The sequence below is a fragment of the Lissotriton helveticus genome, chromosome 7, assembly GCF_964261635.1.
Source record: "Lissotriton helveticus chromosome 7, aLisHel1.1, whole genome shotgun sequence".
Classification (NCBI taxonomy): domain Eukaryota; kingdom Metazoa; phylum Chordata; class Amphibia; order Caudata; family Salamandridae; genus Lissotriton; species Lissotriton helveticus.
Window position 1 is genome coordinate 805,137,001 of NC_136068.1, and position 27,690 is coordinate 805,164,690.

Here is a 27,690-nt window from a genome sequence, read left to right on the forward strand (position 1 = left end):
TCTTGAACAGCCTGGAAACCAAAAGGAGGCATCTGAAGGCGTCCTAATTATTACCCCCTAGCTCCAAGAATTCCTGCTCATTTCCGCACCATCAGGCACACTCCAAAAGACCGCATCATATACCACCAGCGTCTAGGAACTCCTTGGCCTTGATCTCCAAGGTGAAGATTCTAACCCGGTCCTTCAAGACTACTTTCATCCGGGCCGGGTTCAATAGGAAGGCTTGTGCCCCCTTTTCCTGGAACTGAGTGATCATTTGGCGTAAACGCCATCTTCGTTCCACTGTAATATGGCAGAAATCTGGCCTGGTGAAAAAAGAGTACCCATCTGCTGTCCGTTGTGCGTCTGGTCTGGCCTTCTCTAACACTTTGCCTTAATAGATAGTTCCCAAACTTCACCAGGAGTGCCCATGGTTTAGCATCAGGATGAATTGGCGGGCGTATATTAAATGGCACTCGATGTGCCCTTTGTATTTCCTGAGTCCACATCCAACCTTCCAGGTCTGGGAAATATTTCTGAAGCAGCTGAACCATAAATACTCTTCCATCTGATCCTTCCTTTCCTTCCGGAATCCCGAGAAATCAATCGCAAATTGTTCCTTCTTTGGCAGTTCTCACTTTCTTCCAGCTTCCATTGGATATTAACAAGTTGAGCCTCGTGTCCCTCCACTTGCCCCTTTGAGCCTGCTAAATCCACCTCCAATGTAACGGTTCTTGATTCCACTTCGCTCATCCGGTCACATATGTTATTACAGGTTCTTGCGATTTTCCTGACAGCCCCCTGAAGTTTCTGCGCCACATTTTGTGCATATTTGCTCTCCATTCGGGCTTCCTCACGGTGTGCAACAACGCACTGCAAAATTGATTCCTACATAGGATGCACTGAGGTTGCTTTTGCTTCCTTGGTAGGTGGCTTACTGTTCCCCACCAATTGATCTCCAAGAGAGTAGTCCCACCTCAACTCATTCGGTCTTGGGTTCTCAACTCTAGGTGCTCTGGAGTTTATCTTTCAAGTAGTTGTTATAGTTTGCCTGCCACTAGTACCTATCCCAGAAGCACTGTCCTCCTCGCTTGATTCTATGTTAGATCCAGTGTCCAATCCCAATCCTGACCAGGTGGCATCCGATAGCGAATAGAAATCATTCGCTTCTGAGTCAATATCCCTCTCCCCCGGCAACCTATGAGCCCTCGCTGACCCTGGGGGCTCTTTTTCTTTTATCCTTAAATCTTGCGCAGTGAGGTGTCGCCAGGCCCCCTTGGGTGGTCATTCAGGATTCTCCTGGCCCCTTTTTCCACATCTCCCAGCCCCCCCCTTGCTTACCAAGTCTTCCAGGTCCTCTTGGGTAGATTGATTTACTCCCTCCTGTAGGATCTTGCGACCCCCAAGTGCGCCCTTATTTTGATCAATAATGCCTGCACCAGCTTCTCCCATACCCGGATCAGCCCCAATGTACGCCTCTGACAAAATTCCATAATTTTCATCTCCCTGTGCGCCTGTCTCCTTAAGGACCTCAATACGCCCCTTTAGCAGTTGGGGTAATTGGTGCAGTGTCTCGTGTAGTGACCCGTGTAATATCCCATGCAGTGTCTCAATTTTTTCTTATGTGGATCGCAATTCACAATGCAGATGGATAATAAGCAGCTTACTTATATGTTAACAACCAAGAGAGCAGAGAATAGCATCACACTTACGGTCAAAATGTTTTTTGTTTAAAAATAGAATATGGTCCTGGAGAATTAAACTTAGCTGTTGATTTCTTGTAAAGAGAACTTTTAGATATTGAAGGTGATTTTGAAGTGAATGAATAGCATGTCCTGGAGTTAAATAAATGCTGCCATTTCAAAATATGAATGGAAGAAATTTACTAACAAAGATAATATACTAAGGCAACTAGCACGCTCGTTTGAACCTGCATCGCGTTTGTACTCGTCCGCGCACCAGGAAGCAGCTCCAGAGGAATTAGACGCCTGACGTACAACGCATCACACGCCTGTGCTTGGCTTCGTGCACGTGCACGCCTGTCAATCCGGAGGATTCTGTGCCGGCGTCGGCTCTCGTGGAACGCCGTGAGGAGGACCCGGGGCAGGCTGAGGACCCGAGGCACCCTGCTGGAGGACGGGGAATGCAGCCGTATTCGGGAGGGTGGATCGCTGGTGTTTGGGAGAGAAGGAGAGGCAGCAAAATCCTGGCACCCGGTAACAGTTCTCACAAATTATAAATAAAACGCAGGCCCGTAGGAGTGCTGTCGACACCAGCTGAGCTAGAGTTGGTGACAGCTCCTGGGCTGTAATCTAGCCGATAGTAGTAAGGAAGAGCAGCAGTGCGCAGTGGAAAGAGAGGTAAGTGAAAAGCAGTTCGACCTATTTGAAAAGCATGTGGAAGGATTTTAACTGATTATTTCTATAATTAAAGACATTAGAATTTAACCCTTAAGCAACTGCGACAGTTATAAATGCATAAGTTATAAAATTGAGACTGGCAAAAGGGGCTGTGTAACCACAGCAAAGGATTGGGTCAGGAAAGCAACATTTAAACAGGCCTTAGTATTGGTAATCCGAGTCCATAGTGCGAGGATCGAAGAAGGAAGTTAAAAAGATGGCGCCAGCCAAAGCAAGAACCCGTAAGACTACAAAAACTGCGATAAAGAATGAATTGATCATTCCAGTGTCAGGTGAAGAGAGCGGAGTAGGTAAATCAAAGTGGGCCCTGAGTGAGCCAGCTGGAAGGAAGAAACAAGCAACAAGAAATGCACAATCATTGACACTAACACCGAAATCAGCAAAACCAAAAATGGTAATGGGTGGCTCGTCAGTGTCTAATTCAATCAAAGACTTCGTGGGAAGACATTTCAAGGGCAAGGAGGTGACGAACAAGGAGGGAATTATCGCGGCATACCCAACTTCTGAGTCCATTGGCGAGGTTGAGGTAGCCTCTTTAAACCACACTATATTTCATACATCTGGGGTTTCTTTGAACCCACGGCTGTCTTCTTCGGCAAGAATGTTTCAGCGGTCACTTGAACGTGAAATTGAGGATGAAGTAGAAGACGTAACGTTAAGCAGTATGGAACTAAGTATAAAAGATTTAAATGGAACAATTACCCAACCTAAGGAGAATGTGGGTGTAGACTGCTCTTTTGGGATAGGGAGTGGAACATTGCAATCCCCATTGCATGGGCTGGAGGCCATGGAGTCTCGAGGACTTCCATGCTTGAGGTTATGTGGATCCTCCAAAAAACCCTGCAAGGTTTGCTAGAGGTATCTACATCAAATAACGATCTCTTAAAAACTCAAGGGGACCAGTCTAAAGCAATGTTGGGCGAGCTGATTCAAATCAGAGGGTTAATGCCGGTTTTACTTAGACCGATTGATGGAGAACAGGAGGGGGTAAGTAGTAAAGAGGAGGAGGAAGTTGTGCTAAGGGACTCTAACCTAAAAGAGGAACCAACTATGTACACTTCCCAGCAGCCAATGATTGTGAAAAAATGGGGCGAAAGGAGATATTCTACGAGGTCAAGGGGGGAGGAGGCCGCCGTTAGAAAAAGACAATTAATAAAACATCATGTAAGGAAGGTGAGAAGAGGGAAAGGTGAAAAGTCGGAACAAGAAGGCCAAGAGAGGGAAATAACGGAAGGACCAAATGAGAAGATGGTAATGCCCTTAGCCAAACGAGAAGAACATTGGAATAGACTAGAAAGACCAAAGAGCACTAAAAGTAGTCTGGCATCTACAATGAGAGGGAAGGAGGGGAAAGAGTTGAAAGGTACCGAAAGGAGGATAACATCACAATTGAGGCTTGGAAATCTTAGATGTAGTAAGGCCCCTATAGAAAAAGATAAGGGGGACACTATAACAAAGAGAAGGGAAGCAAGATTAAAGGGGGATGCCCACAGTGTAAGGCAAGAATGTACCCCGACCTATGGGTTTTCCTAGAACCTTACGGTCATGGTAAAGGTGGGAAAAAAGTTAGGATATTAGCCCCATTAAATCGATCACAACTTCTTTTCTCCCTGGCAAAAATATACAAGTCTCTGTAGTATTGGCACAGATGACCTTAGAGAAGTAGGGTTTGTTACAAGTAGTACGGGGGGCGAGGTGACCAAGGTTCTTTTCTATTCTGCCTTGGTGAAAGATGCGGTGGAAAATGCCAAAAATGAGCTGCAAACGGAGGGGATTAGAATGGTTAGAAGGGATGAAATACAGGGACAGCATTTCCTTATGAATCATGCTGGACTAGGTTTACGGCAGCACAAACTTAATTGAAGTAACTTTTAATTGTATGTCTATATGTTTTTTGTAGGAGAAATGGAAGGGAGAAGTCACTTCTGTCACGGTTACTTCAAGGTTTCCCTACCAAATCCCTGTCACTTGGATGAAATACACTATCACTTGTATGAAAAGTAGATCTTCACTTCACAAGTTTTGTATTTCTGCACTTGTATCTGATCTTGGAGGGCATGCTTATTGATTAAGTATTGTTGTCTCTTGAGGTATCTGGGTTGGAACACTGCCATGCCAAACCGAGGAAACCCTGCCTTTGGAAAACGGGTGTTTATTCTAAGGGAAATAGTGGAATAGAAGGAATTGTACCACCGTGGGTGTAATCGGGCACTAGACCGAGGAGAAATTACACCCAGAGACTTTTTGGCGCAACTTTTTTGCGCAACTGTTGGCATATAATCCTGGGGACCATAGGGGTTAAACACTAGAAAAGGCGTTTCTTAATTAGCCCTGGATGATATTGAAAATAATTAATCCAATTCCCTTATACAAAACTGCACATATAACGGGCACTAGACCTATAACTAATGTGTTATATGCAGCCCGACTGTTACAATAAACAATTGTGGCAGTTGGACTCCCACCATCTTACGATATGTGAATAAGTTGGGATCATGTTTGGCATTGATGAGTTTTATGTTTAGAAAGAGAAAAACGTCTAAAACTATCAATTTTTGGCAATACTTACTCCGTTCAAAGATGGCGGAATTTTGTATAGGCGAAGTCACATGACTTCACCCACTACCTCATTTACGCTTACTATTGTATATAACATGCCTGCCGAGACAGAATGGTTAACATGTGATCAAGGCACAAGGAGTGTCGAAACGCGTAGCGTGTAACTAAGAATAAATAATTTTTTCTGTACTTTCCTGAGTGCGCGTTGTGCTTTGAAGCAAACTGTGGATTATTATATATATATATATATATATATATATATATATATATATATATATATATATATATATATATATATATATATATATATATTACCTACTGGCGGTCGCCAGTAGGTATATATAGTTAGGATTTTTTCTCTATGGGTTTTTTGAAAATTCTATGTCTAATAACTTTGGCGTTTGTGGACGGAATCGGCTGAAATTTTCAGGAAAATGGCACATTTTGTTTCTGAGCAGCCCTTGAAAATTTGGGGGGGGGTTCGTCCAGTGGGGGCCGAGAAAAAAGGGGGGTCCCAAAACGTGTTTTTAACATTGAGTTTTCCATAGGGCGGTTGGCCTCACTTTTAGCCCGAACGGCTGAATGGATTTGCACGAAACTTGGCAAAATTGTAGGGACTGGTAGCCCGATGTGCCTTTTGTAGGTCTCAATATATGTGCTCCAGTGGATTTTGAGAAATTAACGTTTAAAAAAAGATATATATCTGTAACAGCGGACCGGTTAGCGCTCTGGTTCGCGGACTTTTCGCGCAACGGAGCTTTGTGAAGCGAAGCTGATTGGTTCTCCGGCGTCTGTCAACATTCCAAACAGTCCGTAGCGGCCGCCATCTTGTCTCTCGGTAGGATCGAGAGACAAGAGGAGGTCAAAACAAAGGGGGAAATAACTATAAGGGGGCATAGTAGATCCTCGCTGACCCCCTAGGTTTGATGTGGAGGTTTTAAAAGGGCCCCGCGGGGCAAAAAAAAATAATAATAATAATAATCGAACGGCTGAATGGATTTGCACGAAACTTGGCAAAATTGTAGGGACTGGTAGCCCGATGTGCCTTTGCTAGGTCTCAATATATGTGCTTCAGTGGATTTTGAGAAATTAACGTTCAAAAAAAGATATATATCTGTAACAGCGCACCGCTTCGCGTACTTTTCGCGTTACGGAGCTTTGCGAAGCGAAGCTGATTGGCTCTCCGGTGTCTGTAAACATTCCAAACAGTACGTAGCGGCCGCCATCTTGTCTCTCGGTAGGATCGAGAGACAAGAGGAGGCCAAAGCGAAGGGGCAAATGACCATAAGGGGGCATAGTAGATCCTCGCTGACCCCCTAGGTTTGATGTGGAGGTTTTAAAAGGGCCCCGCGGGGCAAAAAAAAAAAATAATAATAATAATCGAACGGCTGATGACCATAAGGGGGCATAGTAGATCCTCGCTGACCCCCTAGGTTTGATGTGGAGGTTTTAAAAGGGCCCCGCGGGGCAAAAAAAAAAAAATAATAATAATAATCGAACGGCTGAATGGATTTGCACGAAACTTGGTAAAATATTAGGGACTGGTAGCCCGATGTGCCTTTGCTATGTCTCAATATATGTGCTTCAGTGCATTTTGAGAAATTAACGTTCAAAAACAAGATATATATCTGTAACAGCGCTCCGCTTCGCGGAGATAAAATTATATGTGTATTACCTAGCTGTTGCTAACACCAGTTAGCGACGGCTAGTAGGAGATAGCGACCATCTTGGGTCCCACTTTGCATGTGAGTGATATTTATCACTAATGACATGCAAAGTGGGCATGCCAAGATGTTAGCGACTGGAAACAGTCGCTAACATCGCTATCTCCTATTATCAACTTTTGGAAATATTCGAGATAAGCGCGAATATCTCCAAAAAGTAACAGCTGCCCTGAGCAGTTCTTAGCCATGTTATCCAATGGGAGGTGGATAACATGGCTAAGAGCATTAGCTCGGTAATGCATGAATATCGCGGAGTTTTCAGCGATATTAATGCATTGCGCTCGTTTTTTATCGTATTTGCGATAAACCTTGATAATAGCAAGGTTTATCTGCGATGATTTCTGACGGTAAAAAAATCTTTGCAATGCATCGTTAGGGATAAATATCGCTTAACTTTGGTAATATGCCCCAACGTCTGTTAACGTTCGATTCGAAGGAAATCAGGAATTGTTGAAAAACATTGTGTGCGCCATCTTGTCTTTTTTCAAATGCCACACTTTTGTCGTGCACGGCAGCCATTTTAGATGCCTTGACCAGATCCACTCTGTGCACGCTGTCGATCCTTAGCATGGCTCCCCACCCTCGCAAGCATCTCCCCCAGGCAGTGGTCACCCCCGCTCTCTGTTTTATGCATGGGTAATAAACCTCCCCCCATCTGCGCTGTTCTTCCCTGAGAATCACACCCTGTGCCCGCCCGACACCTCCCTTTCGCCCTATTCACTACCGCACCCTCTGACACTCCTTTTCCTCTGTGTCCGATTGTCCAGGCCGGTCCTAGGCTATCAGCTAGCCCTGCAGATGTAGTTTATGGCCACAGCTGTAAAGAATCACCCGTCTTCAAAGGAGTTATAGTAGATCAAGGCCCACACTCGATGAGATCCGTCACAGCAGAAGCGTTGCTATTATCTGAAAACCATCCTGTATTGTGATTGGGGAGGGGACCGAGCGTGAAGCGGAAGATTCCAGGGATGACTCTTTGTACATCAAAGTTTTTACAATTATGTGTCACATTAAAAATATATAGCACTCCGACAAAGTAGTAAGATTATAAAACTTTAATAATTTATAAATATATACAAGAAAACAAAAATAGTAATAACATATAAACATTTTTAGAGAAAAACAACGAAGTAGCGGTCGGCTGTGCGAATAGTCCCAACGCAGCACAACGTCCAGATTTCCGGCGTGGGGCGTCGCGGGGGGTGGGTGATCAGTAGCAAACTGTTGTGCGAATAGTTCCAAGGCAGCAGAACGCGCCGAAATCTAGATGACACAAAAGTGATGTCTAGTAAGTTGCCACCCAGCAAATAACGGCGTGGGGCGTCGCGGGGGGTGGGTCATCAGTAGCAAACTGTTGTGCGAATAGTTCCAAGGCAGCAGAACGATGGCACCAAGGTGATGTCCAGTAAGTTGCCGCACTGGTTTTGGTATCCTACAATGCTGCTCCGAATAACGGCGTGGAGCGCCCCGGGGGAGGCGGCGTGAACGGGCCTCTCCAGGTGGAGTCTCGTCTGTTGTAGTGGGGCGCCCCTTTACCGTTTCAGTTGCCATTCCGTCCGCTTTTGGTCCACTGTGTCAAAATCCGCCATTCAGCTGAGTTGCGCCCACTCTTGCGGTGCAGCGATAGGCGGCTGTCACAGGACTCTCAAAATGGCGGCAGGCTGTTTCCTTTTTGGGCCTGGTCCACTGAAATGGCCCTGGGACACCTTGGAAATCGGACGCTTGTCTGCTAGGTCTTGGACCCCATTCTCGAAAGCGTCCCCTCCGCCTTGAGAATTCATCAAAAGTTTTGGGGGCCCCGACTCCTGCAGGCTTCTGGTGGGGAGCGGCTGCCATGATTGCTCGCGGAATGACCACGACGGAGCTACGAGATGGTGGTGCTCTCATGGTGACGCCAGCTTCAGTCTGAAACATCCAGAAACAAGGTGGGGCTTTCATCGTTTGGGGGAAAAAAAAAGTTTTCATCCAATGAAAAGTGTTGTTTTTAGGTCATATGATCAAGCCTTCCATCATTAGGAAACCAAAAGTAAAATGAACCAATGAAAAGTTTTATAAACAAGTCACATGACCTGTTATGCGGCATAGGGTATAAAATGCGGAGAAAATACGTTGGCACGTGAGGCGGCGTCAGTAGCGGACCGATGTGCGAATAGGCCGAAGGCAATACAACGCGCCAAGATCCGGATGGCATCGAGGTGGTGTCATAGTTGAGAGTTCTGAGCAGCGGTTGTAACACTGTCTGAAGCTTATTTGCAGCTGCTGCAGCTTCACTACGCGCCAAGATCCGGATGGCACCGAGGTGGTGTGTAGGAAGTTGCCGCACTGGTGTGGCCATCCTACAATGCTGAAAGTCGGCGTGGGGCGCCCCGTTGGCCTGTGAGTTTGCGTCAGTAGCGGACCGATGTGCGAATAGGCCGAAGGCAGCACAACGCGCCAAGATCCGGATGGCACCGAGGTGGTGTCTAGTAAGTTGTCGCACTTCTGTGGCCATCCTACAATGTTGAAAGTCGGCGTGGGGCGCCCCGTTGGCCTGTGAGATGGTGTCAGTAGCGGACTGATGTGTGAATGGGGCCAAAGGCAGCGCAACAATATTTTCTACTATATTTCCGGTGTAGAAGAGACCACAAGGCGCTGAGATGCCAAGATCCGGATGGCACCGAGGTGGTGTGTAGCAAGTTGCCGCACTGGTGTGGCCATCCTACAATGCTGAAAGTCGGCGTGGGGCGCCCCGTTGGCCTGTGAGATGGCGTCAGTAGCGGACCGATGTGCGAATAGGCCGAAGGCAGCACAACAATATTTTCTGACTGACACCACAAGGCGCTGAGATGCCAAGATCCGGATGGCACCGAGGTGATGTCTAAGTTGCGGACTGATGTGCGAATGGGGCCAAAGGCAGCGTAACAATATTTTTTGTATGGAAGATACCACTAGGCGTTGAGATGCCAAGATTCGGATGGCACTGAGGTGATGTCTAGCAAGTTGGTGTGGTCATCCTACAATGCTGAAACTCGGCGTGGGTCACCCCATTAGCCTGTGAGATGGCGTCAGTAGCGGACCGATGTGCGAATAGGCCGAAGGCAGCACAACGCGCCAAGATCCGGATGTCACCGTGGTGGTTTCATAGTTGAGAGGCACTTCATCTGCAGTGGGGCGCCGAGATCCGGATGGCACCGAGGTGATGTCTAGCAAGTTGCTGTACTGGTGTGGTCATCCTACAATGCTGAAACTCGGCGTGGGTCGCCCCATTAGCCTGTGAGATGGCGTCAGTAGCGGACCGATGTGCGAATAGGCCGAAGGCAGCACAACGCGCCAAGATCCGGATGTCACCGTGGTGGTTTCATAGTTGAGAGGCACTTCATCTGCAGTGGGGCGCCGAGATCCGGATGGCACCGAGGTGATGTCTAGCAAGTTGCTGTACTGGTGTGGTCATCCTACAATGCTGAAACTCGGAGCCTGTGAGATAGCTGTTCTTTGGATTTGGGCCTGGCTCGTCTGCTGTAGTGGGGCGCCCCTTTACCGTTTCAGTTGCCATTCAGCTGAGTTTCGGCTGCTCTTGATGCTACAGCGACAGGCGGCTGCAACAGGACTCTCAAAATGGCGGCCTGTTCTTTGGATTTGGGCCTGGTCCACTAAAATGGCCCTGGGACACCTTAGAACTCGGACGCTCGATTTTTTTTTCCTTTCCTGTACATGCAAAAAAAGGTAAATGCCCGGTACGTTACACGCTTCATCTGCCACGATGAACTCTCCAGAGGAACCGAAAAAAAATATAGTTGTGGTAACTATACCATGCATCGTCATATGGAGAGGTGGCACCAATTAATTATAGTGCTGCATAAAAGAGAGATTTGGAGGAGAACCCCTGACCTGCTAGTACATTCATCAAAGAAGTGGCACTGAGAGCTTCAGAGGCAAGGGAAACGGTCCCAAATATTTAGAAGAACTTTGGAAAGATTAAAATGACATGTTTAGATTGTGGCAAATTAATTTCATGTGGACAGATGAGTGTTACTCTAATAAATACAGCATATGAACATCATCATAGTCGATGGTTGGTAGAGACATTTTGACTATATCCTGGACCTGCCCGTCCTCGCCCAAAATGGCGCCAGAATAAATGGGACTCGTAACTCCTTGTTGTGTACTGGTTGCAGAACCTTGAAATCACGAGATACGTATGCAGTTTTGAAGCACATGGCGGGCGGGGACGAGAATTGATTGAATATTTCGACATCCCTATTGATATTAAGTTCTGATGTGTTATTGATTACTGTACTGTTGAAAGTTCGAATTAACGTCACCCATGGTACTTGCCCGCAAATGTATATCTAGATAATTTTATTGTAACTGGCCCTGTCGTATTTTAATTATAAAATGTACGTCCACCGATTCCGTAACTGTTAGACACCTTAGTTCTTGCAACCTAATGGCCCGCCCGTTACGTTCCTCTACAGTGTAAATGTCTATTCATCATATACGATTACAGTTTGCTCCGTGGCCGGCCCACGTGGTTATAGGCTCGTATTTGTATAATGAAATTTTCACAATAAAGGTTTTTAAAAGAAAACATGGTAGTAGTATATACATTGGTAAAGTTTTTAATAATAGTCACTGTTTTAGAATCATTAAAAGGCAAGTGAAATAAAGCAGACCAATTACATGAAGGGTAAAAGGTATAATACGAAGGAACGCAGTAAAGATAAATGGTCAAGGGCTGTTGTGTTTTCTATTCCTGCAACATAAAGTGATCGATAAGAATCTCATATTCAGGCGTATCGGCGACTAAGACAGCAGGTCGACCCTCTTTTGCTCAACGGCTCCGTCATGGGACGAAGAAACGCTCTTTTTCTCGAAAAAAGAATATATTTTACTTGCAGGACAGTTGTAAAATTTCCGGGAAAGTACATTAGCCTGGAACATTATAACATATATTTAAGAAAAAATAATGTTCGGAAGTAATGAAAAGCGTAATTTTTAGGTCATATGACCAAGCCTTTCATCATTACAATAAGAAAAGTAAAATGAACCAATGAAAAGTTTTATTAACAAGTCACATGACTTGTTATGCTTACGTTACGCGCTGCGCGCCCCGGATGACTTCCGGATGCGCTAACGCGGCGCGTCATATGACGCATTACGCGACAACGCAGGTACAGAATATAGTCAAAATGTCTCCACCAACCAGCGGTCGGAACACAACCCCTTTCAGCAGGCTAAATAGTTCTGTTAAATGACAACAGAAGGGACAGGCAACAAGAACCATCAGTCAAAGAGGGGAGGGCTAGTTCTTCTCTACCGGGTTACATTGGGGCGCTACCGGAACTGATCGAATTGGTAGTCTACAGTGTTTCTGGATGTTTCAGACTGAAGCTGGGGTTAGCATGAGAGCAGCACCATTTCGTAGCTCCGTCGTGGTCATTCCGCAACCAATCATGGCAGCCGTTCTTTATCGTTATTTTGGGCGGGGTGGGTGGCGGAGCCGAGCTGTTTTGCAGCCATCATTGTGTGGAGTTCAGTTCATCTCACTAGTTTTGTATTTGTCATGAGGGGTTGTTCCTAATGTTTCTATTTTAGCGAGGTCAAAAAGAGATCCCATTAGTGGCCTACTGATTTTGCTCGATTCCTTTTCTTTTTTTTTACACGATTTTTCGTTATCTGCAAAGACTAAACAGAGTATTGCGACTCTGTGTTTGTTTGTAAATAGAGAATGAACCAAAGAGAACTAATTCTAAAACAGTAAATACTTGGATAACAATGAATCAAATGGAGAGAGAAGCAGGCACGACGGATTACAATGGGGGCAAAGACCTGCGTTAACTACCTTTCACTATCTGCAAAGAGAGAGTACTCCTAATAGAAATGAGGGGGGGGGGGCACCATTCAAAGCAGATCAGTGTGCATAAACACGAAAATGTTTTCACTTACCACGTACTTGACATTCGACAGCTTATGATATTTGCTATTAAAAAACCATTGAAATTCACTGAAAAAACCATAGGTTATAGACCATATATAGTTAGGAATTAGCATTTACAAAACCTTGAAAATTAACTGAAAAAACCATAGGTTATAGACCATATATAGTTAGGAATTAGCATTTAAAAAACCTTATTTTACTCACACAAAACCATTGAAATTCCATATATAGTTAGTTGCACTAACTATATATCGCGCACCTGCAATCCACTGCTGATGATGTCACATATTACATCATTCATGACATGGTCAGTGACATCACTGATGACATCACTGATGACATCTCAAATGACATCACTGATGACATCACTGATGACAACATCCAGTGACTGTATGTTTCTGTAAAGTTAAAATGTGTCTTACATATTGAAGAATGAGTGGAAGTATAAGTGTCTGGACAAAGGATTTAGTAGGTGCATGACTGAATGCATGAGTGAGTGATTAAATGTGTCTCACTGAGTGCATGGGTTAGTGACTAAAGTGTCTTAATTTGTGCATCATTATGTCTGTTGTTCTGTAAACTGCTGCATGTTTTGATCAGTAGCTATATGATTAACTATATGGGTTACTGATTGATTGTCCAAGTATTTGTATGGGAGACTGAGTGTGTGTGTGGCTGGCTGGGAGGTGTGTGACTCTGTGCAGATCAATGTGTACTTGTATCAATGATTGTATAACAAGGTAAGTATGTGTTAGTATATGTTTGAAAATGTAAGGTGCTCTATGTTTAACTGTATAGACAAGAAAATGGAAGTGTCATTGATTCTTTACAGGACTGACTAGGTGTGTGAGTAACTCCATGGATGAGTGGCAGACTGTGAGTGTCTGTATAGGTGTATGAGTGCATATGATAGTGTTGTAAAGATGAGTGATTGTATGTATGAATGATAGTATGGGTGAATGAGTGAAGGTGTGTGTAGACGTAGGAATCAGTGAGTGCGTATGTAGTAACTAGTATTGGTGTGTCAATGGTTTCAAAAATTATATTCTGTATTTAACACTGGGTGAAACAGAGGTTATATTAAAATGTGAGGAGATGCATTGTATTGTCACATGAATGATATCATCAGTGATGTGGTCATTGATGTCAAATGAGATGTCATCAGTGATGTCATCAGTGATGTCATTTGAGATGTCATCAGTGATGTCATCAGTGATGTCACTGACCATGTCATGAATGATGTAATATGTGACATCATCAGCAGTGGATTGCAGGTGCGCGATATATAGTTAGTGCAACTAACTATATATGGAATTTCAATGGTTTTGTGTGAGTAAAATAAGGTTTTTTAAATGCTAATTCCTAACTATATATGGTCTATAACCTATGGTTTTTTCAGTGAATATATATATATATATATATTTAATTAGAAACAATTAAAAACTATTAATTTTTATTTATTTTATAATTTTAATATCATATAAATATATATACATATATATATAACTATATATATTATATACATAATTTGGAATGGGAGGAGTTCTGCTACCTTAAAAAAGACTACTTCAAACTACCGGTATTGTACCTTCTGCCGAAGATAAACAAAGATCCCATTAGACCAACAGGGTGGCCCATTGTGTCCTCTAGGGACAGTTGGGCGGAACACATATCCAAATATGTGGACCATTTTCTCAGAGACTTTGTTGTGAAACTCCCTAGCTACATCAGGGACAGTAAATATTTTTGGAACAGAATACAGGACATCCAGTGAGATGATGACTCCCTGTTAATTACTCTTGATGTGCATTCCTTGTACACCATCACCAACAAGGTTTGGAGGCTTGTTCACACTACCTCAGAATGAGAATAGTCAGATTTTGTGATCACAGTCAAATGCTACTTGTCATGACGAATATTGTCTAACCAACAATATTTTTATGTTTAATGGTGCCCTCTACAGGCAAACAACTGGGATGGGGATGGGATCATGCTTTGCTCCCAGCTTCGCTAACCTGTTTATGGGACGCTGGGAGGACAGCGTATTAGCCAATCCAGAACTCACATTGTACCTTGGACATGTATCGATGTGGCTCAGGTACATCGATGACCTGTTCATTGTTTGGAGGGGTTCTGAACATGATGCCAGTGAGTTTATCGAAAAACTCAATGGCAATGATCGTAATATCTTACTCACAGGCAACATTAACAGAACCAATAGCGAATACCTTGATGTGAGCCTAGCAATAAGGGACAAGCAAGTGCACTCTGCGTTGTTCAGAAAATCAACCTCAGGTACCAGCATACTTCTCGTCCTCAGCAGCCATCCTGAGGCTCTTAAGTGGAGCATCCCCTATGGGAAGCTGCTGAGGGCGAAAACTGTAATACCAAAGACGCTTACCAAGAGGAAAGCAAGGTCATGATTGAGCACTTCAAAGGAAGGGGTTACCCCAACTGGGTTATCAAGAAAGTCAAAGTTAGAGCAGATGGGGTAGACAGAGCCCTTACCATATCTGAAACGACCACATTAACTATTTACACAGGAGAAGAGAGAGAACGAGAATCATCATGACATACAATTCAGATTCCAAAAATATCAGACACATTCTAGCCAGATATTGGGATATTTTAAAATGTGACAACACTATCGGTTATACCACCCCCGATAAGCCAAATATCACATACAGACGAGGCATGAGGGACATGTTACTGCACAGTGACATCACTGTCTATCCCAATAGATATGAACATGGTCTCATTAGTTTCTTTCCTTGCATGAATTGCAAGGCCTTCAAGAATAGTAGTTTCCGGAGCAAAGCTGTATACAGTAATGTGAGCAAGTCCATAACCCAGTTTCTCACGTGTAGCTCCACCTACATCATATATGTAGGCCTGGGCTGTAAATTCTGTTCCGTTCGCGGAATTTGGGTAATTTCGCGTTCCGCAGAGAAAGCGAAATTGCCCAAAATTCTGTGTTCCGCGACTTCGAGAAATTTTTTGCTTGTTCGCGTTCTCAAATGCGTGTTCATGAGATATTTTGCCCCGAGCACGCAAACAGTAATTGCGAACAGTAAAAAAGCATCGCAAACAAGCAATTCCGCGTGTTCGTGGAATTTCTGCGTGTTCACGGAGATTTTTTACCATTTTGCGGAGATTTGCGTAACGCGATTACACAAATTCCGCCCACCCCTACATATATGCCATTGAATGCCCTTGCAAGCTTTGGTATATAGGCAATACCACTCTCATGGCGAAAAAAAGAACACTTAAGCACAACAGAGCCATTACCAACAAGACCCTAAATACCCTGTTGCACGACATTTCCATGGCAAACATTTTTCCAATACTTCCTATCTGAGTTTCTTCATTCTAGAACAGGTTAACAAGGACCCCAGAGGGAATAACAGAACCCTTAAATTGAGACAGCAAGTGCCCAAGTATATTGTGGACTTTCAAACTACGGTTCCAAGGGGGCTCAACCTAGATGAGGAACTTGCAATACATCTAAGAGAGAAATAACTTACATATGAAGAACCTTCTTCTTGGTCTCTGTACTCTGTGTTTTTTTTTCCTGTACATGACCGTATTGATCCTATGTCACTCCTTCACACTCTTTCTTTGATACTCTTTCTTCTATTTCTTGTGCATTAGAAATTGCTTTATCATGTTTAGTATAATTTGTTTTTAATTTTAACAACTACATTCTTGCAGATACGGTGTATCCAAGAATTGTCCAACTGTTTTAACCTATTCTCTTTTTCTTTTGCTTTCTTTTCAGGAGGAAAGGAGGGTGCCCATTCACCCATATTCACCTGCATGGGCATCCTACCCTTTTGCCCCCTCCTTTATTGGAACAACCACCGAATACCACTGAATAGGTAACTCTTCCACATGTGTTGTGGTACATTAGGAACAGGCCGACAGATCGGTGTCTTACCTCCTGGACTGTTCACTAAAGGACTGGATTTTGAATTGATCAGTTGGACTTGCATGTGTCAGCTTTGGATAGAGTATTATACATGAACTATACACGCACTAGTTATGTCAACTGGGGCACTTGCCTTTGATTATAAGTACTAGGTGCATATCTGTCTGAGGATTGATAAATTTACCGAGGTTATCACTACCTGTTCGTCAGTATTCTGGTGATGGGACATATTAGTTCCTTAGGCTGCTACCATAACATTTGTGATGGCTCTGGGGTGATACTTTCTTTCCAGTAGAGACACACTAGGTGTATTGAAGAATGAGTGGGTGTATAAGGGTCTGGATGGAGGATTTCGTAGGTGCATGGCTGACTGTTTAAGTGAGTTATTACATGCGTCTTACTGGATGCATGGGTTACTGACTAAACTGTGTGAATGTCTGTATCAGTCTGTCTGTTGTTGTATAAGCTGCTGCATGGGTTGGTCAGTAGTTACATGAGTGTCTATATGGGTTATTGATTGGTTGCCAGAGTATGTGTATGGGTGCCTGAGTGTGTGTGTGGGTGCGTGGGAGGTGTGTGACTGTGCATACATGTTTGAGTGATTGATTCACTGACTGTATGGGTTCAATAGTGCTTGTAGGAACAGCTGTATGGGTGGGTCAGTGTGTGTATGTGTGTGTTACTGAGTGGAGGGATGTCTCAGTGGTACATGCCCAAGTAACTACATATGTAAAAGGCAGTGTATGGGAGGGTTGGAGAATATAAATCACTATATGTGAGAGTCAGTGATTGTGAGAGCGGCTGTATAGATGAGTGTGTACTTGAATCAGTGATTGTATAAGAGAGTAATTATGTGTTTGTTTCTGTTTGAATAAGTGATCTGTTGTGTGTATAACATTTTTTGCATGACTGACTTGGTGTGTGAGTAACTCTGGATGAGTGCTGGCATGTGAGTGTCTGTGTAGGTGTATGAGCGTACATGATAGTGTTGTATTGATGAGAGGCTGCATGTATGAGTGATTGTATGGGTGAATGAGTAGATGTGTGTAGTCCTAAGAACCAGTGAGTAGATATGTACTAAGTGGTATTGGTGTGTCTATGGTCTCAAAAATAGTATTATGTACTTTGGAGTGGGTGTATCAAAGGTTATATTAGGGTGTGAGGATGTGCATCAGATTATCACATGGATGATGTCATCAATGATGTGATTTGATATGTCATCAGTGATGTCACTGACCATGTCATGAATGATATAATGTGTGACGTCATCAGCAGTGCATTGTGGGGGCGCGAGTTATAGTTAGTTGAAATACAGGGGAATTTCTATGGTTTTGTATGAGTGAAATGTCCAACTAAGTATAACGTCCCTGAAACCTGTATTTTTCTGCAAATTTCTAAGGTTTTTTTAAATGCTAATTTCTAACTATAACATGCCTGAAACCTATGTTTTTTTCAGTGATTTTAAATGTTGTTTTAAATGCTAATTTCTAACTATACCTACAAAGATAGGACATGTGAAGAAAGAGGAAGAAAAGCGCAGAAAGAAGCAAGACAAATGCTAAAAGAGTCAACAGAAGTCCATAAAGACAAACGAAGGTGCAGGAAGAAGCAAGAGATGTGCAGAAAGAACCAACAGAGGAGCAGAAAGTCCTCCTGTGCCCCCAACTTTTTACTGACGGGTACTGGTGGTTACTGACTCTGACTAACCAGGACCAGAGCCGGTGCTATGGTAAAAGACACTTAGAATACAGGGAAAAAACCTACATACAATAGGGAACACTATGCGGTGGGGTACCCCTGTGATTAGCATGACCTCCTCTGTTATTGCCATGAGTTAGTGTCTGTGGCATTGCATGAGTACATGCGTACTGAGTGGATGATTAGAGTACTGCAAGGAGAGTGCATGGTGAATTTATAAGTGCTTGGGTTTTGGCAGAGTGATTGGATAAGTACATGGTGCTGGCTGGATGATTGGAGGAGTGCATGGGTAGTGATAAGGAGATAGCTGGACTGCATCAGTAGTGCTCAGGGGATTGTAGTAGTGCATGTGTTAGTGCCTGGGTCATTGCATGAGTACATGGGTAGTGACTGGATGATTAGAGTGCTGCAAGGACAGTGCATGGGGAATTTATAAATGCCTGCATTCTTACGGAGTGATTGGATAAGTACATGGTGCTCGCTGGATGATTACCAGAGCTGTTTTCTGTTGTAAAGTCATTGTATATTGCATTAGGAAAGTTTGAGCTATTGGTATTGTAAATGACACATTTTTTATTTATGTGTTGGTTTTGAAAATAGCAAAAATAATAGCTTTGTCATTTACAATGCCAATAGGTATAACTTGTGACACCTATAGCATTTGTAATGCAATATGTGTTGTATTCACGTGACTTAGATGTATTGATATTACAAATAACAATGGCTTTTAATTTTTTTAATAATTAATACTTAAATAAAAGTTATTGTAATTTATAATGGCAATAGCTTAAACTTTTGTAAATAACTTTTGTGAAGAATATGTTCAGTGTATTCTATTGTAATGAAAATCCAAGAACAGAAGTTAAATACTAACCTCTTTTTGTGACATTTGTAATAAAGCTTGAAACATTTAGAGAACATATTCGACCCAGTTGTTGTTGAATGGTTGCACAGATTGATGCTGTGGTGGCGCTGAGTGATGTTGTGGTGGCGACTAGTGATGCTGTGGCATTCAATGATCCTGTGGTAGCGCATAGTGATGTTGTTGTGCCCCTTAGTGATGCTGTGGTGGTGCTGAGTGATGCTGTGGAGATGCGATAGATAGAGTGAGTGGGATAGATAGATAGAGTGGGGGCGATAGATAGATAGAGTGAGGGCGATAGATAGATAGAGGGAGGGCGATAGATAGAGTGAGGGCGATAGAGAGATTGAGTGAGCGAGATAGATAGGTAGATAGATAGATAGATAGATAGATAGATAGATAGATAGATAGATAGATAGATAGATAGATAGATAGATAGATAGATAGATAGATAGATAGATAGATAGATAGATAGATAGAGTGAGGGCGATAGGTAGATAGAGTGAGGGCGATAGATAGATAGCGTGAGGGCAATAGATAGATAGAGTGAGGGCGATAGACTGAGGGCGATAGATAGAAAGAGAGATAGAGTGAGGGCGACAGATAGATAGATAGAGTGAGGGCGATACATAGAGTGAGGGCGATAGAGTGAGGGTGATAGATAGAGTGAGGGCGATAGATAGAGTGAGGGCGATAGATAGAGTGAGGGTAATAGATAGATAGATAGATAGATAGATAGATAGATAGATAGATAGATAGATAGATAGATAGATAGATAGATAGATAGATACATAGATAGATAGAGTGAGGGCGATAGATAGAGTGAGGGCGATAGATAGAGTGAGGGCGATAGATAGAGTGAGGGCGATAGATAGAGTGAGGGCGATAGATAGAGTGAGGGCGATAAAGTGAGGGTGATAGATAGATAGATAGATAGATAGATAGATAGATAGATAGATAGATAGATAGATAGATAGATAGATAGATAGATAGATAGATAGATAGATAGATAGATATATAGATAGATAGATAGATAGATAGATAGATAGATAGATAGATAGATAGATAGATAGATAGATAGATAGATAGATAGATAGAGTGAGGGAGATAGATAGATAGATAGATAGATAGATAGATAGATAGATAGATAGATAGATAGATAGATAGATAGATAGATAGATAGATAGATAGATAGATAGATAGAGTGAGGGTGATAGATAGTGAGGGCAATAGATAGATAGATAGAGTGAGGGTGATAGATAGATAGTGAGGGCAATAGATAGATAGAGTGAGGGTGATAGATAGATAGTGAGGGCAATAGATAGATAGAGTGAGGGCAATAGCAAGATAGAGTGAGGGCGATATATAGAGTGAGGGCGATAGATAGAGTGAGGGCGATAGATAGAGTGAGGGCGATAGATAGAGTGAGGGCGATAGATAGATAGATAGATAGAGGGAGGGAGGGAGATAGATAGATAGTGAGGGCAATAGATGGATAGATAGATAGAGTGAGGGCGATAGATAGAGTGAGGGCGATAGATAGAGTGAGGGCGATAGATAGATTGATAGAGTGAGGTCGATAGACAGATAGATACATTGATAGATAGAGTGAGGGCGATAGATAGATAGATAGAGTGAGGGCGATAGATAGAGTGAGGGCGATAGATAGAGTAAAGGCGATAGATAGATAGATAGATAGATAGATAGATAGATAGATAGATAGATAGATAGATAGATAGATAGATAGATAGATAGATAGATAGATAGATAGAGTGAGGGCGATTAGATAGATAGAGTGAGGGCGATAGATAGATAGAAAGAGTTAGGGCGATAGAATGAGGGTGATAGATAGAGTGAAGGCGATAGATAGATAGATAGATAGATAGATAGATAGATAGATAGATAGATAGATAGATAGATAGATAGATAGATAGATAGATAGATAGATAGATAGATAGAGTGAGGGCGATATATAGATAGATAGAGCGAGGGAGATAGATAGATAGAGTGAGGGCGATAGATAGATAGTGAGGGCAATAGATAGATAGATAGAGTGAGGGCGATAGCAAGATAGAGTGAGGGCGATAGATAGATAGATAGATAGATAGATAGATAGATAGATAGATAGATAGATAGATAGATAGAGTGAGGGCGATAGATAGAGTGAGGGCAAAAGATAGATAGATTGATAGATAGAGTGAGGCCGATAGATAGATAGATAGATAGATAGATAGATAGATAGATAGATAGATAGATAGATAGATAGATAGATAGAGTGAGGGCGATAGATAGATAGATAGAGTGAGGGCGATAGATAGAGTGAGGGCGATAGATAGAGTGAAGGTGTTAGATAGATAGATAGATAGATAGATAGATAGATAGATAGATAGATAGATAGATAGATAGATAGATAGATAGATAGATAGATAGATAGATAGATAGATAGATAGATAGATAGATAGATAGAGTGAGGGAGATAGATAGATAGATAGATAGATAGATAGATAGATAGATAGATAGATAGATAGATAGATATATAGATAGATAGATAGATAGATAGATAGATAGATAGATAGATAGATAGATAGATAGATAGATAGATAGATAGATAGATAGATAGATAGATAGATAGATAGATAGATAGAGTGAGGGAGATAGATAGATAGATAGATAGATAGATAGATAGATAGATAGATAGATAGATAGATAGATAGATAGATAGATAGGTAGATAGGTAGGTAGATAGATAGATAGATAGATAGATAGATAGATAGATAGATAGATAGATAGATAGATAGATAGATAGATAGATAGATAGATAGATAGATAGATAGATAGATAGATAGATAGATAGATAGATAGATAGATAGATAGATAGATAGAGTGAGGGAGATAGATAGATAGATAGATAGATAGATAGATAGATAGATAGATAGATAGATAGATAGATAGATAGATAGATAGATAGATAGATAGATAGATAGATAGATAGGTAGAGTGAGGGAGATAGATAGATAGATAGATAGATAGATAGATAGATAGATAGATAGATAGATAGATAGATAGATAGATAGATAGATAGATAGATAGATAGATAGATAGATAGGTAGAGTGAGGGAGATAGATAGATAGATAGATAGATAGATAGATAGATAGATAGATAGATAGATAGATAGATAGATAGATAGATAGATAGAGTGAGGGCGATAGATAGATAGATAGAGTGAGGGCGATAGATAGAGTGAAGGTGTTAGATAGATAGATAGATAGATAGATAGATAGATAGATAGATAGATAGACAGATAGATAGATAGATAGATAGATAGATAGATAGATAGATAGAGAGATAGATAGATAGATAGATAGATAGATAGATAGATAGATAGATAGATAGATAGATAGATAGATAGATAGATAGATAGATAGATAGATAGATAGATAGATAGATAGAGCGAGGGAGATAGATAGAGTGAGGGCGATAGATAGATAGTGAGGGCAATAGATAGATAGATAGAGTGAGGGCAATAGCAAGATAGAGTGAGGGCGATAGATAGAGTGAAGGCGATAGATAGATAGATAGAGTGAGGGCGATTAGATAGATAGAGTGAGGCCGATAGATAGATAGAGTGAGGGCCATAGATAGACAGATAGAGTGCGGGCGATAGATAGACAGATAGAGTGAGGGCGATAGATCGATAGACAGATAGAGGGAGGGTGATAGATAGATAGACAGATAGAGTGAGGGCGATAGATCGATAGACAGATAGAGTGAGGGTGATAGATCGATAGACAGATAGAGTGAGGGAGATAGATAGATAGATAGATAGATAGATAGATAGATAGATAGATAGATAGATAGATAGATAGATAGATAGATAGATAGATAGATAGGAGTGAGGGCGATAGATAGATAGATAGATAGATAGATAGATAGATAGATAGATAGATAGATAGATAGGAGTGAGGGCGATAGATAGATAGATAGATAGATAGATAGATAGATAGATAGATAGATAGATAGATAGATAGATAGATAGTTGTGTGTGTGGTTGTGGTTGTGTGTGTGGTTGTGTGTGCGTGGTTGTGTGTGTGTGGTCTTGTGTGTTATGCTTTGTTTTGCTATGCTATGTTTTGTTATGCTATGCTATGTTTTGTTGTGTTTGGTATGCTATGTTTTGCTAGGCTATGATATGTTTTGTTATGCTATGTTTTGTTGTGTTTTGTTAAGCTATGCTATGTTTTGTTGTGTTTTGCTATGTTTTGTTATGCTATGTGTTGTTGTGTTTTGTTATGTTATGCTATGCAATGTTTTGTTTTGCTATTCTATGCTTTGTTTTGTTATGCTATGCTATGTATTTTTGCTATCCTATGCTTTGTTTTGTTATGCTATGCAATGCTTTCTTGTGTTTTGTTAAGCTATGCTATGTTTTGTTGTGTTTTGCTATGTTTTGTTCTGCTATGTGTTGTTGTGTTTTTTTTGCTATGCTATGTTTTGTTATGTTATGCTATGTTTTGTTATGCTATGCAATGTTTTGTTATGCTTTGTTTTATTATGCTATGCTATGTTTTGCTATCCTATGCTTTGTTTTGTTATGCTATGCTATCTTTTGTTGTGTTTGTTATGCTATGCTATGTTATGCTATGCTATGTTATGTTGTGTTTTGCTATGCTATGCTTTGTTTTGCTATGCTATGTTTTGTTATGCTATGTTTTGTTATGCTATGTTTTGTTATGCTATGTTCTGTTATGCTATGCTATGCTTTGTTATGCTATGCTATGCTTTGGTATGCTTTGCTATGTTTTGCCATGCTATGCTTTGTTATGCTATGCTATGTTTTGTTATGCTATGCTATATGTTGTGTTTTATTATGCTATGCTGTGTTTTATTATGCTATGCTTTATTTTGCTATGCTATGTTTTGTTATGCTATGCTATCTTTTGTTGTGTTTGATATGCTATGTTTTGCTATGCTATTATATGTTTTGTTTTGCTGTGCTATGTTTTGTTGTCTTTTGTTAAGCTATGCTATGTTTTGTTGTGTTTTGCTATGTTTTGTTATGCTATGTGTTGTTGTGTTTTGTTATGCTATGTGTTCTCATGTTATGCAATGTTTTGTTATGCTATGCTAGGTTTTGTTTTGCTATCCTATGCTTTGTTTTGTTATGCTATGCTCTGTTTAGTTTTGCTATCCTATGCTTTGTTTTGTTATGCTATGCTATGTTTTGTTGTGTTTAGTTATGCCATGCTATATTATGTTGTGTTTTGCTATGTTTTGTTATGCTATGTTTTGTTATGCTATGCTTTGTTTTTCTATGCTATGTTTTGTTATACTATGCTTTGTTATGCTATGGTTTGTTATGCTATGCTTTGTTATGCTATGCCCAACGTTGTTTTGTTAGGCTATGCTATGTTGTGTTTTGTTATGCTATGCTATGTTGTATTTTGTTATGCTATGCTATGTTTTGTTATGCTATGCTAGGTTTTGCTATGCTTTGCAATGCGATGTTTTGTTATGTATGCTATGTTTTGTTGTGTGTTGTTATGCTATGCTATGCTATGCTATGTTTTGTTGTGTTTTGCTGTTTTGTTATGCTATGCTTTGTTTTAAGTTATGTTATGCTATGTTTTGTTATGCTGTGTGTTGTTGGGTTTTGTTATGCTATGTTTTGTTATGTTATGCTATGTTTTGTTATGCTATGTGTTGTTGTGTTTTGTTTTGCTATGCTATGTTTTGTTATGTTATGCTATGTTCTGTTATGCTATGCAATGTTTTGTTATGCTTTGTTTTATTATGCTATGCTATGCTATGTTTTGCTATCCTATGCTTTGTTTTGTTATGCTATGCTATGTTTTATTGTGTTTTTTATGCTATGCTATGTTATGTTGTGTTTTGCTATGCTATACTTTGTTTTGCTATGCTATGTTTTGTTATGCTATGTTTTGTTATGCTATGTTTTGGTATGCTATGCTATGCTTTGTTATGCTATGCTATGTTTTGTTGTGTTTTGTTATGCTATGCTGTTTTGTTGTGTTTTGATATGCTATGCTTTGTTATGCTATTTTTTGTTATGCTATGCTATGTTTTGTTGTGTTTTATTATGCTATGCTTTGTTTTGCTATGCTATGTTTTGTTAAGCCATGCTTTGTTATGCTATGGTTTGTTATGCTATGCTTTGTTATGCTATGCTTTGTTATGCTATGCCAAGCGTTGTTTTGTTAGGCTATGCTATGTTGTGTTTTGTTATGCTATGCTATGTTGTATTTTGTTATGCTATGCTATGTTTTGTTGTGTGTTGTTATGCTATGCTATGCTATGTTGTGTTTTGCTGTTTTGTTATGCTAAGCTTTGTTTTATTATGCTATGCTATGTTGTGTTTTGTTATGCTATGCTATGTTTTGTTGTGTTTTCTTATGCTATGGTATGCTTTGCTATGCTTTGCAATGCTGTGTTTTGTTATGTATGCTATGTTTTGTTGTGTTTAGTTATGCTATGCTATATTTTGTTGTGTTTTGCTATGTTTTGTTATGCTATGTTTTGTTATGCTATGCTTTGTTTTATGTTATGTTATGCTATGTTTTATTATGTTCTGCTGTTTTGTTCTGCTGTTTTGTTGTGTTATGTTATGCTATGCTATGTTTTGTTTTACTATGCTATGTTTTGTTTTGCTATTCTTTGTTATGTTATGCTATGGTTTGTTTTGTTATGCTATTCTATGTTTTGCTATGTTTTGTTATGCTATGTTTTGTTATGCTATGCTTTGTTTTATGTTGTTATGCTATGTTTTGTTCTGCTATGTTTTGTTGTGTTATGTTATGCTATGCTATGTTTTGTTGTTTTACTATGATATGTTTTGTTTTGCTATGCTTTGTTATGTTATGCTTTGTTTTGTTATGCTATGTTTTGTTATGCTATGCTATGTTTTGTTGTGTTTTGTTATGCTTTGCTATGCTATGCTATGCTTTGTTGTGTTTTGCTATGCTATGTTTTGTTTTGTTATGCTATGTTTTGTTTTGCTATCCTATGCTTTGTTTTGTTATGCTGTGCTTTTGCTATCCTATGCTTTTGTTTGTTATGCTATGCTGTGCTATGCTGTGTTTCGTTATGCTATGCTATGTTGTTATGCTATGCTGGTGAGGGTATGTGAGGGTGTGTGTGTGAGTGTGTGTGAGGGTGAGTGAGGGTGAGGGGGTGAGGGTGTGTGGGAGTTTTTTAGGGTGATGGTGTTTGAGAGGGTGAGGGGGTGTGAGGGTGAGGGGTGTGAGGGTGAGGGTGTGAAAGTGAGTGAGGGTGTGTGAGGGTGAGAGGGGGTGAGGGGTGTGAGGGTGTGTGAGGGTGAGTGAGGGTGAGAGTGTGAGGGGGTGTGAGGGTGAGTGAGGGTGAGAGGGTGAGTGAGGGTGTGTGAGGGTGAGTGAGGGTGTGTGAGGGTGTGTGAGGGTATGTGAGGGGTGTGAGGGTGAGAGTGTGTGAGGGTGAGGGGGTGTGAGGGTGAGGGGGTGTGAGGGTGAGGGGTGTGAGGGTGAGGGTGAGGGGGTGTGAGGGTGAGGGTGAGGGGTGTGAGGGTGGTTGAGGGGTAGTGAGGGTGAGGGGTGTGAGGGTGAGGGGTGTGAGGGTGAGGGGTGTGAGGGTGAGGGTGTGAGGGGGTGTGAGGGTGAGGCGGTGTGAGGGGGTGTGAGGGTGAGGGGGTGTGAGGGTGAGTGATGGTGAGGGCGTGTGAAGGTGAGGGGGTGTGAGGGTGAGAGGGTGTGTGAGGGTGAGTGAGGGTGAGGGTGTGTGAGAGTGAGAGGGTGTGAGGGTGAGGAGGTGTGTGAGGGGTCGGGGTGTGAGGGGATGAGGGCGAGTGAGGGGTTGAGGGCGTGAGGGTGAGTGTCTCCAATGAATGTCGCTGCTTCGCCTTCTTTGAAAATGTTCAGTGCTGCAAATAGAGCATGCCGCCCTAATCATCACAGCATGAGGCCCCAAAGTGATAATTATCACAGCATGCAGAGAGGCGCCCCACGCTGCTGGAGCACTCAACTGCACATTAAGTATAGTTGAGTGCTCCAGCAGCCTCGGGCGCCTGTTGACATGCTGTGATAAGTGGGGCCTCATGCTGTGATAATTGTTACTTGCGGCGCACAAGCTGTTCCACTGTGAAGCGTTCACAGACCTGAATCGGCTCGTGCTATGCTTTGTTTTATGTTGTTATGCTATGTTTTGTTCTGCTATGTTTTGTTGTGTTATGTTATGCTATGCTATGTTTTGTTGTTTTACTATGATATGTTATGCTATGCTATGTTTTGTTGTGTTTTGTTATGCTTTGCTATGCTATGCTATGCTTTGTTGTGTTTTGCTATGCTATGTTTTGTTTTATTATGCTATGTTTTGTTTTGCTATCCTATGCTTTGTTTTGTTATGCTGTGCTTTTGCTATCCTATGCTTTTGTTTGTTATGCTATGCTGTGCTATGCTGTGTTTCGTTATGCTATGCTATGTTTTGTTATGCTATGCTGGTGAGGGTATGTGAGGGTGTGTGTGTGAGTGTGTGTGAGGGTGAGTGAGGGTGAGGGGGTGAGGGTGTGTCGGAGTTTTTGAGGGTGATGGTGTTTGAGAGGGTGAGGGGGTGT

General features: G+C 41.5%; 1 long non-coding RNA gene across 1 annotated transcript in view; it reads left to right on the top strand.

Moving 5' to 3' along the window:
* LOC144767059 (uncharacterized) overlaps positions 1–18,094 on the top strand; it is a 71,146-nt gene extending 53,052 nt beyond the window's left edge. Inside the window, exons 2-3 of the long non-coding RNA XR_013598047.1 lie at positions 16,378–16,477; positions 18,033–18,094. This is a non-coding gene — a long non-coding RNA (uncharacterized LOC144767059). The remainder of the gene's footprint in view (positions 1–16,377; positions 16,478–18,032) is intronic.
* The last annotated feature ends 9,596 nt before the right edge of the window (positions 18,095–27,690 follow it).